Genomic DNA, 15954 nt, shown 5'->3' with positions numbered 1-15954 from the left:
CAGGGTTTGGGGTGGAGGCTGACAGCTCGTGACCCCACAAGTAGTAACCTTGTGACTCCCTGAGGGGACACGACCCCCAGTTTGAGAACCCCCATGTTAGATTGTTTATATAAATCTAACCTTCAGCCTCTATTGCTGACAAGCCAGTACATTTCAGGAGGACTAAATTAACATGAAAATCAAAAGCATAATAATTAAATAATCAAAAGGGGCACCTCAAAAACCTCTGGTCCCTCCACAAGCAAGTGAACAACTATTAAAAAAAATCTAGATACCCTCAAAAGAGTGAAACATCCAAAGGAAATATCTTATCACTCCATCAATGTCTCTGCATAGAAACCTGTGACGAGAGAAAGCTGAAATGCCAAACTGCCCAGCTTTACAGTGTAGCTGTAGCCATGCTGGTCCCAGGATTTTAGGGCAACAAGGTGGGTGGAGTAATATGGTCCAATAACAGATATTACCTCACCCTTCCTGTCTCAGCTTTACAGAGTAAAACTAAGACCAGATTTTTTGTAAATATATATTGTGACACTTTGTATCCCATGTGATACACTGTACCCCATATTCCTCACTTTTATATGGTTATGATATATGTTGTACAAAGTATATTTTCTGAAGAAGCATTTGAAAACTCATAATCTGCTGAATATCATCATCTTGTTGAAATGTGTGTAACACCACTGCATGTAAAATTGTGAGATTTTACTATATGATTGTTACTAAAATATGCTGTAGTTCTGGGTCACACCCACAAACCAGTTTCTCAGCGACAAAGACACACTAGCACGCCAGCAAGGTACTAATGGGCCAGGAAGGTGTAAACAAGAAATTTACATTGCATCACAGGAACATTTCAACCCCCACATCTACGAGGGACTACATGTTGCCTACACCCCAACGGGGGGTAATCCTCCAAGAGGGGAGAAGGTATGAGAATGAGTGACCATGACCACCCATCTCTCTGCTTATGACATCAACAACTTTAAAAGAACTGAACAAAGGTTGGAGTGGTCCCAGGCTTGAAGAAGACCCAGTCTGCACTGCGAGGTTATGTTGAGAAAGACATTTTGCTTTTAATTTCATTAAGTATTAGCTTTTGTTTTTATCTTTTTATTTCTTTTGTAACCAATCCTGTCTTATATACATCTATACTTATAATCACTTAAAATCTATCTTCTGTAGTTAATAAACTTATCTTATTGTTTAATCTTAACTAGTATGAGTTTGGATTAAAGTGTGTGGGGAAACCCCATCTGAGATAGAAAGGCTGGTGCACATTTTATTTCCTTTGATGAAATTACAGATGTACCATCAGCTTGTACTGTCCAGGAGTGTACTAAGCAGTACAAGATGCACATTTCTGGGGAACAAGGCTGGGACTAAGAATTTGCAGGTATCACACTATATGTAGTTCATGAGTGGCTGGGAGAGCATTCATATATTTAGCTGGGAGTGAATTTACATGCTGCAGGCTGCATGTGAGCAGAACGGGGAGAGGTTGTTGTTCACCACTAAAGCATTGCAAAAGGCACCCCAGGCTAGAGAGTTCAGGGGACACCGTTATTCAACAGTCAAGATTTTACCCTAGGGACATCTTCCAGGTCAGAGCATGCATTTGATATGTTTCTTCACAGAATTTACATCTCCAACCTTTAAGATGAGTAAATAATTGAAAATGTCCCATAGAAGAGATAGATAACAGATTAAGAAGTACATTAAACACATGGGGGTTTAGAGATAAAGAAAATAAACAAATTTGGAATTTGCAGATTTTAAGACCAGAAGGGGCCAATAGATCATCTAGACAGATCTCCTGTATAACACAGGCTATAGAGTTTCACCCAGTTATCCCTGCATTGAGCCTAATGACTTAGACTCATAGGCTTTAAGGACGAAAGGGACCATCATGATCTTCTAGTCTGACCTCCTATACATTGCAGGCCACAGAACCTCACCCACCCACTCCTCTAATAGACCCAGAACCTCTGACTGAGTTACTGAAGGCCTCACATGATTTAAACACGTCAAATTACAGAAAAATCCGTCATTTATGCTAGTTTAGGCCTGCAAGTGACCAGTGCCCTATGCTGCAGAGGAAGGCAAAAAACCTCAGGGTCTCTGCCAATCTGACCCATGGGAAAATTTCGTCCAGACCCTAAATATGGCAATCGGTTAGACCCTGAACTTGTGGGCAAGACCCAGCAGCTAAACACATGGGAAAGAACTCTCTGTAGTACCTCAGAGCTCTCCTCAGCTAGTGTCCCATCACTGGATGTTGGAGATGTTGGATATTAGCAGTTGCATACTGGCTACATATCATTGTAGGCAGTCTCATCATATCATCCCCTCCATAAATTTATCAAGCTCAGTCTTGAAACAAATAAGGCTTTTTGCCCCCACTGCTTCCCTTGGAAGGCTGTTCCAGAACTTTACTCCTGTGATGGTTAGAAACCTTCGTCTAATTTCAAGCCTAAACTTGTTGATGGCCAGTTTACATCCACTGATTCTTGTGTCCACATTGGTGCTTAACTTAAATAACTCCTCTCCCTCTCTGGTATTTATCCCTCAGATGAATTTGTAGACAGCAATCACATCTCCCCATAGCCTTCTTTTGGTTAGGCTAAACAAGCCACACTCTGAGTCTCCTCTCATAAGGTAGGTTTTCCATTCCTCAGATCTTCCTAGTAGCCCTTTTCTGCCCCTGTTCCAGTCTGAATTCATCTTTCTTAAACTGTATACAGTATTCCAGATGAGGTCTCTCCAGTGCCTTGTATAATGGTACTAACCCTTCCTAGTCTCTACTGGAAATACCTCACCTGATTCATCCCAGGACTGCATTAGCCTTTTTCACGACCACATCACATTGGTGGCTCATAGTCATCCTGTGATCAACCAATACACCCAAAGTCTTTTTCGTTCTCTGTCGCTTCCAACAGATAAGTCCCCATCTTATAGCAAAAAATCTTGTGATTAGTTCCTAAGTCAGTGTCCTTGCACTCTTAAATTTCATCCCATTTCTATTACTCCAGTTTTCAAGGTCATCCAGATAATCTTCTATGATATTCCAGTCCTCCTCTGTATTGGCAATACCTCCCAACTTTGTGTGACCTGCAAATTTTATTAACACACTCCCACTTTTTGCGTCAAGATCATTAATAAAAATCTTAAATAAGATAGGTCCCAAGACCGGTCCCTAAGGAACTCCACTAGTAATTTCCCTTCAGTCTGACAGTTGACCTTTCCGTATGACCCACTACAGTCTCCCCTTTAACTTATCTATCTTTCAATTCTCATATTAGTCCCAATCTTCTCAAATTTAACTAATAATTTCTCATTGGAACTGTGTCAAATGCCTTACTGAAATCCAGATAGATCAGATCTACTGCATTTCTTTTGACTAAAAAAATCAGTTATCTTCTCAAAGAAGGAAATCGGTTGGTCTGACATGATCTACCTTTTGTAAAGCCATATTATATTTTACCCCAATTTCTGTTTACCTCTCTGTCCTTACTTACTTTTTCTTTCAAAATTTTCTCCAAGATTTTTCACACAATTGAGGTCAAACTAACAGGCCTGTAGTTTGCCAGATCACTTTTTTTCCTCTCTTAAAAATAGGTACTATATTAGCAATTTTCCATTCTTAGGGTACAACCCCCTAGTTTACAGATTCATTAAAAATCCTTGCTATTGGTTTGCAATTTCATGTGCCAGTTCCTTTAATATTCTTGAATGGAGATTATCAGGCCTCCCCATTTACTGCCATTAAGTTGGTTAAGTTTGATTTCCACCTTGGATATGTTTCAGAGTAGCAGCCGTATTAGTCTGTATCCGCAAAAAGAAAAGGAGGACTTGTGTCACCTTAGAGACTAACAAATTTATTTGAGCATAAGCTTTCGTGAGCTACAGCTCACTTCAACGGATGCATTCAGTGGATTTTCCACTGAATGCATCTGATGAAGTGAGCTGTAGCTCACGAAAGCTTATGCTCAAATAAATTTGTTAGTCTCTAAGGTGACACAAGTCCTCCTTCACCTTGGATATGGTAATTTCTGCTTCCATATTATCATTTCCATTAGCCACCCTGCCACTATACCTAAGCTCCTCATTGTCCTGATTGAAAACTGAGGCAAAGTATTTGTTTAGGTGTTGGGCCATGCCTAGATTATCTTTAATCTCGACCCCATCCTCAGTGTGTAGCAGTCCCACTTCTTCTTTTCTTGTTTTCTTTTAATGAATATGACTATAAAACCCTTTACTATTGGTTTTAATTTCCTTTTCAAGGTCCAACTCTGCTTGGCTTTTGGCAGTTCTCATTTTTTCCCCCTACACTTTCTGACCTACAAGAGGTAGCTTTCCTTGCTGATCTACCGCATCTTCCACTCCTTGTAGACTTTCTGCTTTCTCTTAATAATATGTTTGACATGCTTGCTCATCCATCTTGGTCTGCAGCCTTTCCCTACAATTTCCACCCCCTTGCTTAGGATGCAGGCTTTGGACAATTTCTTCAACTTTGACTTGAAGTTGATTCCAAGCCTCCTCCACATTCAGATTCTTGAGTTTTTCAGTCCAGTCCACTTCCTTAACTAATTCCCTTAATTTTTAAAGTTTGCCCTTTTGAAATCAAGGACCTAGCTGCAGATCTATTTTTGTTTATCTTTCCATTTAGTTTAAACTAAATTAGCTCATAATCACTCAGACCAAGGTTTTCTCCTACAACCACTTCTTCTATGAGGTCCTCACTACTCACCAATACCAAATCTAACAATGGCAACACCTCTTGTTCGTTTAGCAACTAGTTGGTGAAGAAATCTGGAAGCAATCTCATCCAGGAAAATCTGGGCCCTACTGTTATTAGCAGCACTTGTCCTCCAGTCTAAATCTGGAAAGTTAAAGTCTCCCATAATCACACAATTCCCAGTAGTATTTATTTCATTAAAAACATTAAAGAGGTCTTCATGCATATCCAAATCAGATTCTGGGGTCTATAAGGTACACCAAGCACTATCCTAGGGGAAACTCTGGCAGCTTTCTTCCCCAAAGTGATTTTGACCCAGACAGACTCTGTTTTATCCATTCCATCACTTCTAATTCCTTTACAGTCTACCTCATCATTAATATACAATGCTATTCCACTACCTTTATCTTTATTTCTGCTTTTCCTGAACAGCACATGCCCTTCAATCTCATACTCCAGTCATGACTGCTATTCCACCACGTTCCTGTTATCCCTATAATTAGGGCCCTACCAAATTCACAGTCCATTTTGGTCAATTTCACAGTCATAGGATTTTAAAAATTGTAAATGTCATGATTTCAGCTATTTAAATCTGAAATTTCACAGTGTTCTAATTGTAGGGGTCCCGACCGAACATGGAGTTGTGGGAGGGGGTTGCAAGGTTATTGTAGCGGGGGTTGCGGTACTGCTACCCTTACTTCTGCACTGCTGCTGCTGGTGGCCCTGCCTTCAGAGCAGGGCAGCTGGAGCGTGGTGTCAGCTGGCTGGGATCCCAACTCTGAAGGCAGAGCTGCTGCCAGCAACAGCACAGAAAGATGGCATGGTACAGCATTGCCACCCTTACTTCTGCACTGCTGCTGGCGGGGCACTGCCTTCGGAGCTGGGCACCTGGCCAACAGCCACCGCTCTCCAGCCCCCCCCAGCTCTGAAGGTAGCGCAAAAGTAAGGGTGGCAATACTGTGACCCCCCCCTAAAATAACCTTGTTAATAAGGCCCAACAAAGAAAGTAACAGAACGCCACTAGCCGTCGCCTTCAGCCCCCAACTAAAACCTCTCCAGCGCTTCATCAAGGATCTACAACCTATCCTGAAGGACAATCCCTCACTCTCACAGATCTTGGGAGACAGGCAAGTCCTTGCTTACAGACAACCCCCCAACCTGAAGCAAACACTCACCAGCAACCACGCACCACTAACCCAGGAACCTATCCTTGCAACAAAGCCCGTTGCCAACTGTGTCCACATATCTATTCAAGGGACACCATCATAGGACTTAATCACATCAGCCACACTATCAGAGGCTCATTCACCTGCCCATCTACCAATGGGATATATGCCAGCATGTGCCAGCAATGTCCCTCTGCCATGTACATTGGCCAAACCAGACAGTCTCTACGCAAAAGAATAAATGGACACAAATCAGACGTCAAGAATTATAACATTCAAAAACCAGTCGGAGAACACTTCAGCCTCCCTGGACGCTCAATTAAAGACCTAAAAGTCACAATTCTTTAAAAAAAACCTTCAAAAACAGACTCCAATGAGAAACTGCAGAACTGGAATTAATTTGCAAACTGGACACCATTAAATTAGGCTTGAATAAAGACTGGGAATGGATAAGTCTTTACACAAACTAAAAACTATTTCCCTGTGCTAATTTCCCCCCTACTGTTACTCACATCTTCTTGTCAACAGAATGAAATGGGCCATCCTGATTATGACTACAAATGTTTTTTTTCTCCTGCTGTTACTAGCCCACCTTAATCGATTATTCTGGTTTGAGTTGGTATGGCAACCCCCATTTTTTCATATTCTCTGTATATATATATCTTCCTACTGTATTTTCCACCGCATGCATCTGATGAAGTGGGCTTTAGCCCACGAAAGCTTACGCTCAAATAAATTTGTTAGTTAGTCTCAGAGATGCCACAAGTACTCATCGATCTTTTTGCTGATACAGACTAACACGGCTACCACTCTGAAACCTATCTTTCAGATAAGCATCCTGAAGACCTCAAGAGGGGGAGACTCCACTGCTTCCCTTGGTAGTTTGTTCCAACAGTTAATTTCTCTCAATGTTAAAAATATGTGCCTCATTTTTAATTTGAAGTTTTTGTTTTTGTTGTTAACATCCAGAGATTGCTTCCATTTATGCCTTTCTTTACTAAATGAAAGAGCCCTGTAGTACCTGCTATTTTCCCTGGTTAAGGTACTTATTATGACTCACCTCTCAGTCTTCTTTCTGGCAAAGCAAACAGATCAAGCCTAAAGTCACATTCTAAACCAGTCACATTGAAATAAGGTGGTATTGGGCTGTTAGGAATACAATCCTGTCCCGATAGTGCCTATCACCACCGGATAAAGATGGTAAGAGAAAACTTAGTTTGATGGCATCCTGTCTGGCAAGAAATCATTTATCATTGGTTGGTTGTGAAACCCTCATTTCTGTACTGTTTTCTCTTTACGGCCTCAACTTTCTATTGTAAATCTGTCTGGTTCTCTAATTGTTTCTGTCTGCTGTATAATGAATTTTGCTAGGTGCAAGTTAATTAAAGTAGTGGGATATAACTGGTTAGCGAATTATGTTACAATATGTTAGGATTGGTTAGTTACATTTCATTAAAACGACTGGTTAAGGTATAGCTGAGACTATTGCTACATAAACTGGGGTCAAACAGGAAGTGGGGGGAAGGGAAGTTGGAATCATGTTTGCTAAGGGGACACTAGGTAAATGCTCTGCTGCGTCAGAGCTGGGAAGGGGGACACTGGGGAACAGACTATCAGAATATAGAGATAAGCCCGACTGGTTTGAAGGGCTTCAGAATACGCTTGCTTGGAAACTAACCCCAAAAAACATGGCATTGTCTGCGCTTCGGACTTCTGGTCGCTTGCTGCTTACTGTCTGCGTGACAAGAACCAGGGAAGTGGGAGGGTGAAGGGAAATCCTCTAACAGTGTGTATGGAAGAAAAGGAGTCCCACAAGCATCTAGTCACTAACTAGACTCCTTCGAGAAAAACTCTGTTACTGAAGGAGGGGGTTTGTGGCAATGCATCGCTCTCTCTTTCTCTCCAGGGTTCCATTTTGCTCAGAGAAGCAGTACCCATCCATTCAGAGGGGGGAAGCAGACATACAGACCTCAGTCCACGGACAAACCGGGTCCGGAAGCTGGAAGCCGGGTCTACAGAGACGACAAGGGTCACTGGCGCCGTCACCCGCATCCCTTTCAGGCGCAGAAGAAACGAAAGTGAAAGCTGTCGATTGCTGGGGAGGGGGCAAGCCGCGCCATCGCCATCACCCGCATGGGGCAACCGGCCCCCTGCAGCCGCCCCTGGGGCGAACAGGACCCCGCCCCGAGCACCATGGGGGGCAGCTCCCCCCACTTGCCCCGGAGGGCGGGAAAATCCCCTCTGGCAGCGCCGGGGGCGGGGCGGGGCAGTCGGCTCCCCTGTCACCCCCTCACCTTCAGGTCCGGGTCCGGGTCCGGGTCCGGGTCCGTGGAGCAGCGCAGCGCGGGCACCCCGCTGTCCGTCTCCCTTCTGCCTCCACCGCCCCGCGACGGGCTGGTCTGGGAGGAAGCGGAGAGCGGCCGCTGAGACCCGCCCCCTCCTGCGCCTCGTGGGCAGGGGACGGGAGAGGGGCCGGTGAAGCTGAGAGGGAAACGTGGGGCAGGGCTCTGCCCCGAGAGAGATGAGGGAATGAGGGGGTCTGTGCAACGGGGACACCTGCCGAGCATGCCTAATTATTATAAAGCAGCCAGCTCCACTGCAGCTGCCCCAGAGGTATGCAAATATATGTTAATACGTGCATTTGTGGCCTGTGTGACCTCAAACCTTGAAGGCCCAGTATAAGCCGAGAGTCTCCTTGGATTGCCTGCCCCTGGCCTCCCACCCGTCTTGACCCCCCAAGAGCCTGCCCCACAGCACAGCCAGTGTGGGCTCCTCAGTCCTACCCCCTTCCGAACCATTTGCCCAGGCCTCAAATTGTAAGCGCTTGGGGGAAAGACTCTCTCCCTCTCTCATTCTACCACTTTTTGTTTGTACAACACCTAACACCCTGGGATTGCAGTCCTGATTATGATCTTTAAAAGAGCCAGTGAATCCAGGAAGTCCTCTAGAGATTTTGTTATTGCTATGAATTTGGGGTGGCATGTGCTCCCATACTATGGTGATGGACAGCAACACAAACTCTAAAATAGGTACTGTAATATATTGGATAATTACAGGTTTCAGAGTGACAGCTGTGTTAGTCTGTATTTGCAAAAAGAAAAGAAGTACTTGCGGCACCTTAGAGACTAACCAATTTATTTGAGCATAAGCTTTCCTGAGCTACAGCTCACTTCATCTGTTTAAGCAACAAGTTGGTAACTGTTCTCATTGCTAGAAAGGCTTCAGAGAAAGCACCTAAAATACTGTCAATGACTTTCTTCACGGGTCACTTCCATGAGTAGTGCAAGTACACAATGCTTGTACAGAGGAGGAGGAAGGTGATATGATTTTGCAAGGACTATGGAAAACATTGAGATTTACTATATCTCTAGAAAAATATTGCTTTTGAGAGATTTTTGTTATTTGTAATAAAAGGGCAAATATATGTGACTGGCAATGCTCAAAGATGTGAATTTGGGTCATTTTGACTCATTAATGAACAGACAGAAAAGCATATGGAATAATAAAATTAACAGATTGAGACACTGACTGCTGCAGAGAGCATGAGTTAACCTTAATCTGAACCATATACATTGGTAGAGGCAGTAAAATACAGCCAGGGGCTCCAGGTGATCCAGCAAGCAGCAATTCCAGGAGGCATCACTTCAGAAGGGGAAAAGTACAGCTGAAGGAAATAGCAATCGTAATCAAAACAGAAATAAAAAGCTTTCTGAAAGTCAGATTCCTATTTGATGGATGGATGATGGTGAACGTGAGCCATGAAATATCAAATACAAAGAGACAAAAATCATTTTTCAGAGGTATATTGTACAGTTACAAAGTCCAACCTAATCTTGGAGAACAGCAAGGTTTTGAACAGATCTCCTTGTAGATACACTCACTGTACAGCAAACTTCTTCACCTTGAAAAATACAGCTAAATATAAATGGCAGATGTAGCCATTAAACAGGATATTGATGCACAATGGAGTGTTAGTCCAGGAAAAAAATATATAAAAAAAAGCTCCACCTTTTTTAAACTATAACTTCTGATATCATATAATATTTACTAGGTCGTAAATCAGCCTTCTTTGGGAGAAGGCTCAAGCATTTTTATGAACTGCATGAGCTGGCACCTCAGATTGAGACTGCTCAGGATTCTGAAAACACCTGATTCTCATTGGGCATAATTAAAAGCATAGCAGAGGTGTCAGCACAGTTATTCTCGTAAAAGTGTTGCATAATCTTATTTGCAGAGTGATGCTGTAGTTGGAATACGATACAATTTGTAAGAACAAGTTCTTACAAACTGTTGTCATCTCTAAGTATTGCTTAATTTAGTAATTTCTAACATGTTTTACAGAGTGGCTTTTTTGATATGAGAAACATTTCATATTGATGTCAAACCGCTATAGTTAAGGATGAGAAGGTCTTTCATTTCCAGAGCACTTTTTTGAGTGACTTATCTAAAAACAATTATTTGTTTATATTATAAATGTTTCATGAACCTTCTTTTATACTTGGGTAATGTACTGTGGCAGCATACATATCAACAGTGGTATCTATAGCAGTAAAAGCACAGGTCTTTCCTTGTCACAGGGCAGCTCCGTTGTAACCCAGTGAACCACGCTGCCTAGTCAGGTGGTATCACAATCACAACCACACACCAGGCTATTTATCTTTCACCAAGGTGTGTACTGATTCTTCTCTTATGCACTAATACTGTGCAATGCAGGTTTACAGCAAGGGTAGGCTTCCCCACAGCTCTCTCTCCTCAGCACAGGCTCACCCTCTGAGCTGCCCTTGCTTCCTTGTTTCCTCCCCTGATATTCTCCCAATTATCTCATTAGCCCAGGGATTGTCACCCCATGCTCACAGTCCCCCAACAGAAAGTGTATAATTGCCCTCAGCTGACCAGCAGTCTTCCCCAGGCTGCAGCAATATCAGTGATCAGGGTGCTGCTGATAGCACCCTGTCAGACTCTTGCTTAAGTTAAACAAGGTAAAAATATATTGTGGGGAGAGACAAGGGACAGACCCCTTTTCTCTCTACCCCTTGAGGTATCTTTTTTTGTCCCTCCCCTTCCACTGCAATCAAATTGTCTAGATTTTAATAGCCATTTGGTAGAAAGAGCTGTTATTCCCAAATGGAAAGACTTGTTGTCTACTGAGCTTCAGTTTATCACTTTCCCCATTTTCTTTCTTTCTATGATGTTTAAAATTAATGCAACAGCAGGTAGCTTGAATAATTTGTTAATTGTGCTGTATAAATAAACCTTTGATCTTCCACTTTGAGTAGAGGAAGAAGTATGGCACGTTTTAAATGCTAACAAAGCAGAAGGCTAGCCTTGACAAGCTTAGTGTCTTTGCACCAAAGTCAGAATCCCACACAGTAAAATGAGGATCTAAAGGTTTTCTTTCTCAGACCCTATATTAATAAAAAGAGGAAGAGATTTTGTTGTTGAATGGTTCATGTCCTTTCCAGGTTACATATATATATTTCTATGAAGGGCTGAATTGCAGTCAAGGGATAGGAGAGAATGTCCTGTGTAGAATATATCCATGAGCCAGAAGCAAAGCAGCAGCGTGCGTATGGGATTTCGTCATTTCAGCAATATAGAGTGGGGGAAATAATCTAAAACATTCCTTCTAGCTAGGAGAGGGAAGGGGAGAAAAGCTAAGAATAGAAAAACCTCTTACAAACAGTATTGTGTAGTCAGGTTTTCCTTGTTTAAACAGTAGACATCTGCGATTTTACTGGCATGTGATGGATGAGAAGGGCAAACAAGTGTAAATATATTTTCTGAAGATATAGTCTATTGACCTGGCATTTGGATTAGAAAACTATATAGTGCAGATGGAGAGGAGAGGGTTAGGAGGAGAAGCAGGATGGTCATTACTACTCATAGTAGCTCTTAGGAAAAAAAAAAGGAAAAAAAACCCCACCCCCAACACTAAAATACTTGAAGTAGTTTGTGAATTTCACTAATGCACCTGACTAATGGAGGAAGGAACATGCAAAGAAATCTCACTATCAGCAAACCAAAGACAATCATCAGGAAAGTGAACCTGATAATGCTGGCTTCCAGAAAGGCTATCTGGGTGTCCACAACCTCTCTTTTGATTTTATGAAATCATTTATTGCAAAAATTTAGGCATATAGGTATATCCCTTTTTATGCTGCAATGCCTCCACCCCTTAGTAAAATAAACAACACTTCTGTTTGAAACAAACGAAATATTCTGGATGTTAGAAACTCATGACATTTGCAGTTAAGAAACCCAACCTTAACTTTGCCCCTTTCCATCTCTACATATAAGTTGAAGACCACATCAGCTGCCTCGAAGGAAAGAAAGAAAGAAAGTTGTTAGTTTTGAGTTCAATGCACTGCGCTGCAACGCAGAAGACCTGGATTCTATTCTGGTCTTTGCCACAGACTTCCTGTAGACACTGGGAAGTAATTCCAAATCTCATTCAAACTGGTCAGAAGGCAGTGAATTACTCTGTACTGCTTGTGCAACATGCAGGACCCAAATTGAGTAGGCAGAGAAATGGAAGATGCACTGGTTGAATTGGAGTCCCTCAGTTTGTGTCATAAGACATGAGGAGTGCACTGAGGAGGCTGCCAAGTAGAGCTTATTTAATCCTGGATCTCAATAGGTGACAGAATTTGTAACATCTATGGTTTTGGTTCTTGGGGGACTGGGTGTTACCTGTGTGAACAGAGTCTTATCTGAGGCCTCAAGAAAGCTCCAGGATTTGCCAGTAAAAACATTGGAATCACTATGAAGCTCACTTTTCAAATTTCACTGATGTTATGAACACCACCAGCATACTCCATGGGGCTCTTGGCAGTTACAGGACCCACCGATGTGCTGCTGACAATACTTAGAACTTTCTGGAAGAGTTCAGGTTTTAAAAGACTCCATATAATTCAGAATTTAGAAACCCCTATTGGAACCACTTGGATATACCCTATTCTCACTCTGCACTGCACAGTGTATCCTGAACATTTGATTCTAAGGACAGAGGGAGGCTTTGAATGCAGATAGGCAAATGGTGGAATAGAATTTTTGTTGAAAAGTATTCTGTGTAAGATCAGGGCACTGCCATTTTGCTAATCATTGTACATATCCAAAAGAAACTGTCTAAATCTAAATTTAGACAATCTAAATAGACAAGACAAAGGATGAAAAAGGAATTATTCCTTTTATTATTATTATTAGAGAAACTGAGGAACAGAGACGTGATCATACTGGAAATCTGTGTCATCACCAAGATCTCCTGAGTCACAGTCAAGTGCACAAGACTAACTTCCATTTTTCAGTAAAAGTGTCCGGTCTTTGTCACTATGATAATCACAAATCTTGGGAGACAGGCCAGTCCTTGCCTACAGACAGCCCCGCAACCTGAAGCAAATACTCACCAACAACCACATACCACACAACAGAACCACTAGCCCAGGAACCAATCCTTGCAACAAAGCCCGTTGCCAACTGTGCCCACATATCTATTCAGGGGACACCATCGCAGGGCCTAATAACATCAGCCACACTATCAAAGGCTCGTTCACCTGCACATCCACCAATGTGATATATGCCATCATGTGCCAGCAATGCCCCTCTGCCATTTACATTGGTCAAACTGGACAGTCTCTACGTAAAAGAATAAATGGACACAAATCAGATGTCAAGAATTATAACATTCATAAACCAGTCGGAGAACACTTCAATCTCTCTGGTCACGCAATCACCGACATGAAGGTCACTATCTTACAACAAAAAAACTTCAAATCCAGACTCCAGTGAGAAACTGCTGAATTGGAATTCATTTTCAAATTGGATACTATTAATTTAGGCTTAAATAGAGACTGGGAGTGGCTAAGTCATTATGCAAGGTAGCCTATTTCCCCTTGCTTTTTCCTACCCCCCCCAGACGTTCTGGTTAAACTTGGATTTAAACTTGGAGAGTGGTCAGTTTGGATGAGCTATTGCCAGCAGGAGAGTGAGTTTGTGTGTGTTCCCCGCCGGGGGGGAAGCCTGGATTTATGCTGGAAATGGCCCACCTTGATTATCATGCACATTGTAGGGAGAGTGGTCACTTTGGATAAGCTATTACCAGCAGGAGATTGAGTTTGTGTGTGTATGGGGGTGGGGGGGTGAGAAAACCTGGATTTGTGCTGGAAATGGCCCCTGAGAAAACCTGGATTTGTGCTGGAAATGGCCCACCTTGATTATCATGCACATTGTAGGGAGAGTGGTCACTTTTGATAAGCTATTACCAGCAGGAGAGCGAGTTTGTGTGTGTGGTTTTTTGGAGTGGGGTGAGGGAGTGAGAGAACCTGGATTTGTGCTGGAAATGACCCACCTTGATTATCATACACATTGTGAAGAGAGTGGTCACTTTGGATGGGCTATTATTAGCAGAAGAGTGAGTTTGTGTGTGGGGGGGTGGAGGGTGAGAAAACCTGGATTTGTGCTGGAAATGGCTCAACTTGATGATCACTTTAGATAAGCTATTACCAGCAGGACAGTGGGGTGGGAGGGGGTATTGTTTCATGGTCTCTGTGTGTATATAATGTCTACTGCAGTTTCCACGGTATGCATCTGATGAAGTGAGCTGTAGCTCACGAAAGCTCATGCTCAGATAAATTGGTTAGTCTCTAAGGTGCCACAAGTACTCCTTTTCTTTTTGCAAAGACAGACTAAGACTGCTGTTACTCTGAAACCTATGATAATCAAAACACTTATTCATGGTATTTAATCAGTTCTATATTTATAAAACATTTGTATCTCTGGTAACAAGGATTAACTTGGTTTGTTTCATTCACAATGCCAAGTCACTCACCTAGCTTGCAGGCAACAGATCAATTACCTGGTATAAGTATTTTTTAAAATGCTCTTTTGAAAAAAAAAATAGATGAATCAGAGGTTTAGTTTTGTAGGTCATTTTGTAAAAGCACCTGGATAATAGAAATGTACAGCTTTGAATTCCAAACAACAAAACACAGAAGCCCTTAGTTTTAAACATACACTGATCTTTAATGCCCCTTCTCAACTGCTACTAACCAACTAGCAGCAAAAAGGGGGTTTGAAAATAATCACTTAAATTAGAGAAGTAATCACAGCTGCAAACCTCACCCAACTTCAATCTCTTTTCAAGGTACAGAATCATTGAATAACGGCAAGGAAAAACAACTAAACAAAGCATCTTTGAATGTTTTTCAGCAACTAAGTTTTTGGACAAAGTTGATTTCAAGTTTTGACTTGAAAAGAGGTGTTGGGAGGGGGTAGAGAGAATGTTACCATTGCCAATCAGAATCTATTTTAAAATGTCAGCATTGCAAATAAACCAGAATAAGCTGCTTATTGGAAGGGAGGGGAGAGGAACAACCCAACATAAATAATAAGGGACTTTACAATTTACAGCATTTAAGATTAACACATATTTGGCACCAAGACTTGAAAATGTAGCTTGTGCAAATCCAGTTTTCTGCTAACTGGCTATTGATGTTATAAATAAATATGCAAAGGGTAACCTATTGTACTGGAGTATTTGAATAAAGTATTTCCTTTTCCTCTTTTTTTATTTTGACAGCATTTTTTGGTTTTTTTGTTGTTGTTGTCTTCTATCCAATATGTACGCAACTTATATCAGAAACAGGAGAGGTTGTGATAAGAATGCAGCTGTTAGCATAACTAGGAAAGACAGGACCATTCTGTTATGTTAAGAGATACCAAAGACCTGGGTCCCAGGTTTGTCTATAGAAGGACACTGAGGAAAACTAAGACAACTCAACTAAAGGTATGATGTCAATACATGTAAATTAAAGCACATTAATTCTCCCCCAATGTTGTTATTAACAATATCCCTTATTTTCTTTCCCCTTAGCTGTGGAGAGCCGGGGGGAGATAGACTACAGTCTTTTAGATGGTATTAAAGATAGTAATAACTGTCCTTTGTGGGAAAAGAGAAAAAGTTAGTTCAGAGGGGCTAAAGCTGCTATTGTTGCTGCTGTTGTGAAAATCTTATCCCGTTTCCTAGAAAAAAAAGACATACACAAAAGGGCAAAG

General features: G+C 41.9%; 1 protein-coding gene and 1 non-coding gene across 3 annotated transcripts in view; both read right to left on the bottom strand.

The window, feature by feature from the left end:
• Positions 1–8321, bottom strand: part of LOC144270086 (phospholipid scramblase 1-like) — a 49828-nt gene extending 41507 nt beyond the window's left edge. Inside the window, exons 1-2 of one of the 2 annotated variants that reach the window (XM_077826309.1) lie at positions 8199–8321; positions 7874–7958 (exon numbers count right to left, since the gene is read on the bottom strand). The gene's annotated coding sequence lies outside the window, so the exon portion shown is untranslated. The remainder of the gene's footprint in view (positions 1–7873; positions 7959–8198) is intronic. The other variant, XM_077826310.1, reaches the window with a different exon arrangement.
• Positions 8322–15177: 6856 nt separating this feature from the next.
• Positions 15178–15291, bottom strand: LOC144270709 (small nucleolar RNA SNORA24). Its single transcript, XR_013347215.1, has one exon. It is a non-coding gene; the product is annotated as a small nucleolar RNA SNORA24 (small nucleolar RNA).
• Between the last annotated feature and the right edge of the window lie 663 nt (positions 15292–15954).

Source organism: Eretmochelys imbricata, chromosome 9 (genome assembly GCF_965152235.1).
Source record: "Eretmochelys imbricata isolate rEreImb1 chromosome 9, rEreImb1.hap1, whole genome shotgun sequence".
Taxonomy (NCBI): domain Eukaryota; kingdom Metazoa; phylum Chordata; order Testudines; family Cheloniidae; genus Eretmochelys; species Eretmochelys imbricata.
The sequence above is the reverse complement of the archived record's forward strand: the minus strand, read 5'-3'. Positions and strand labels throughout refer to the sequence as shown.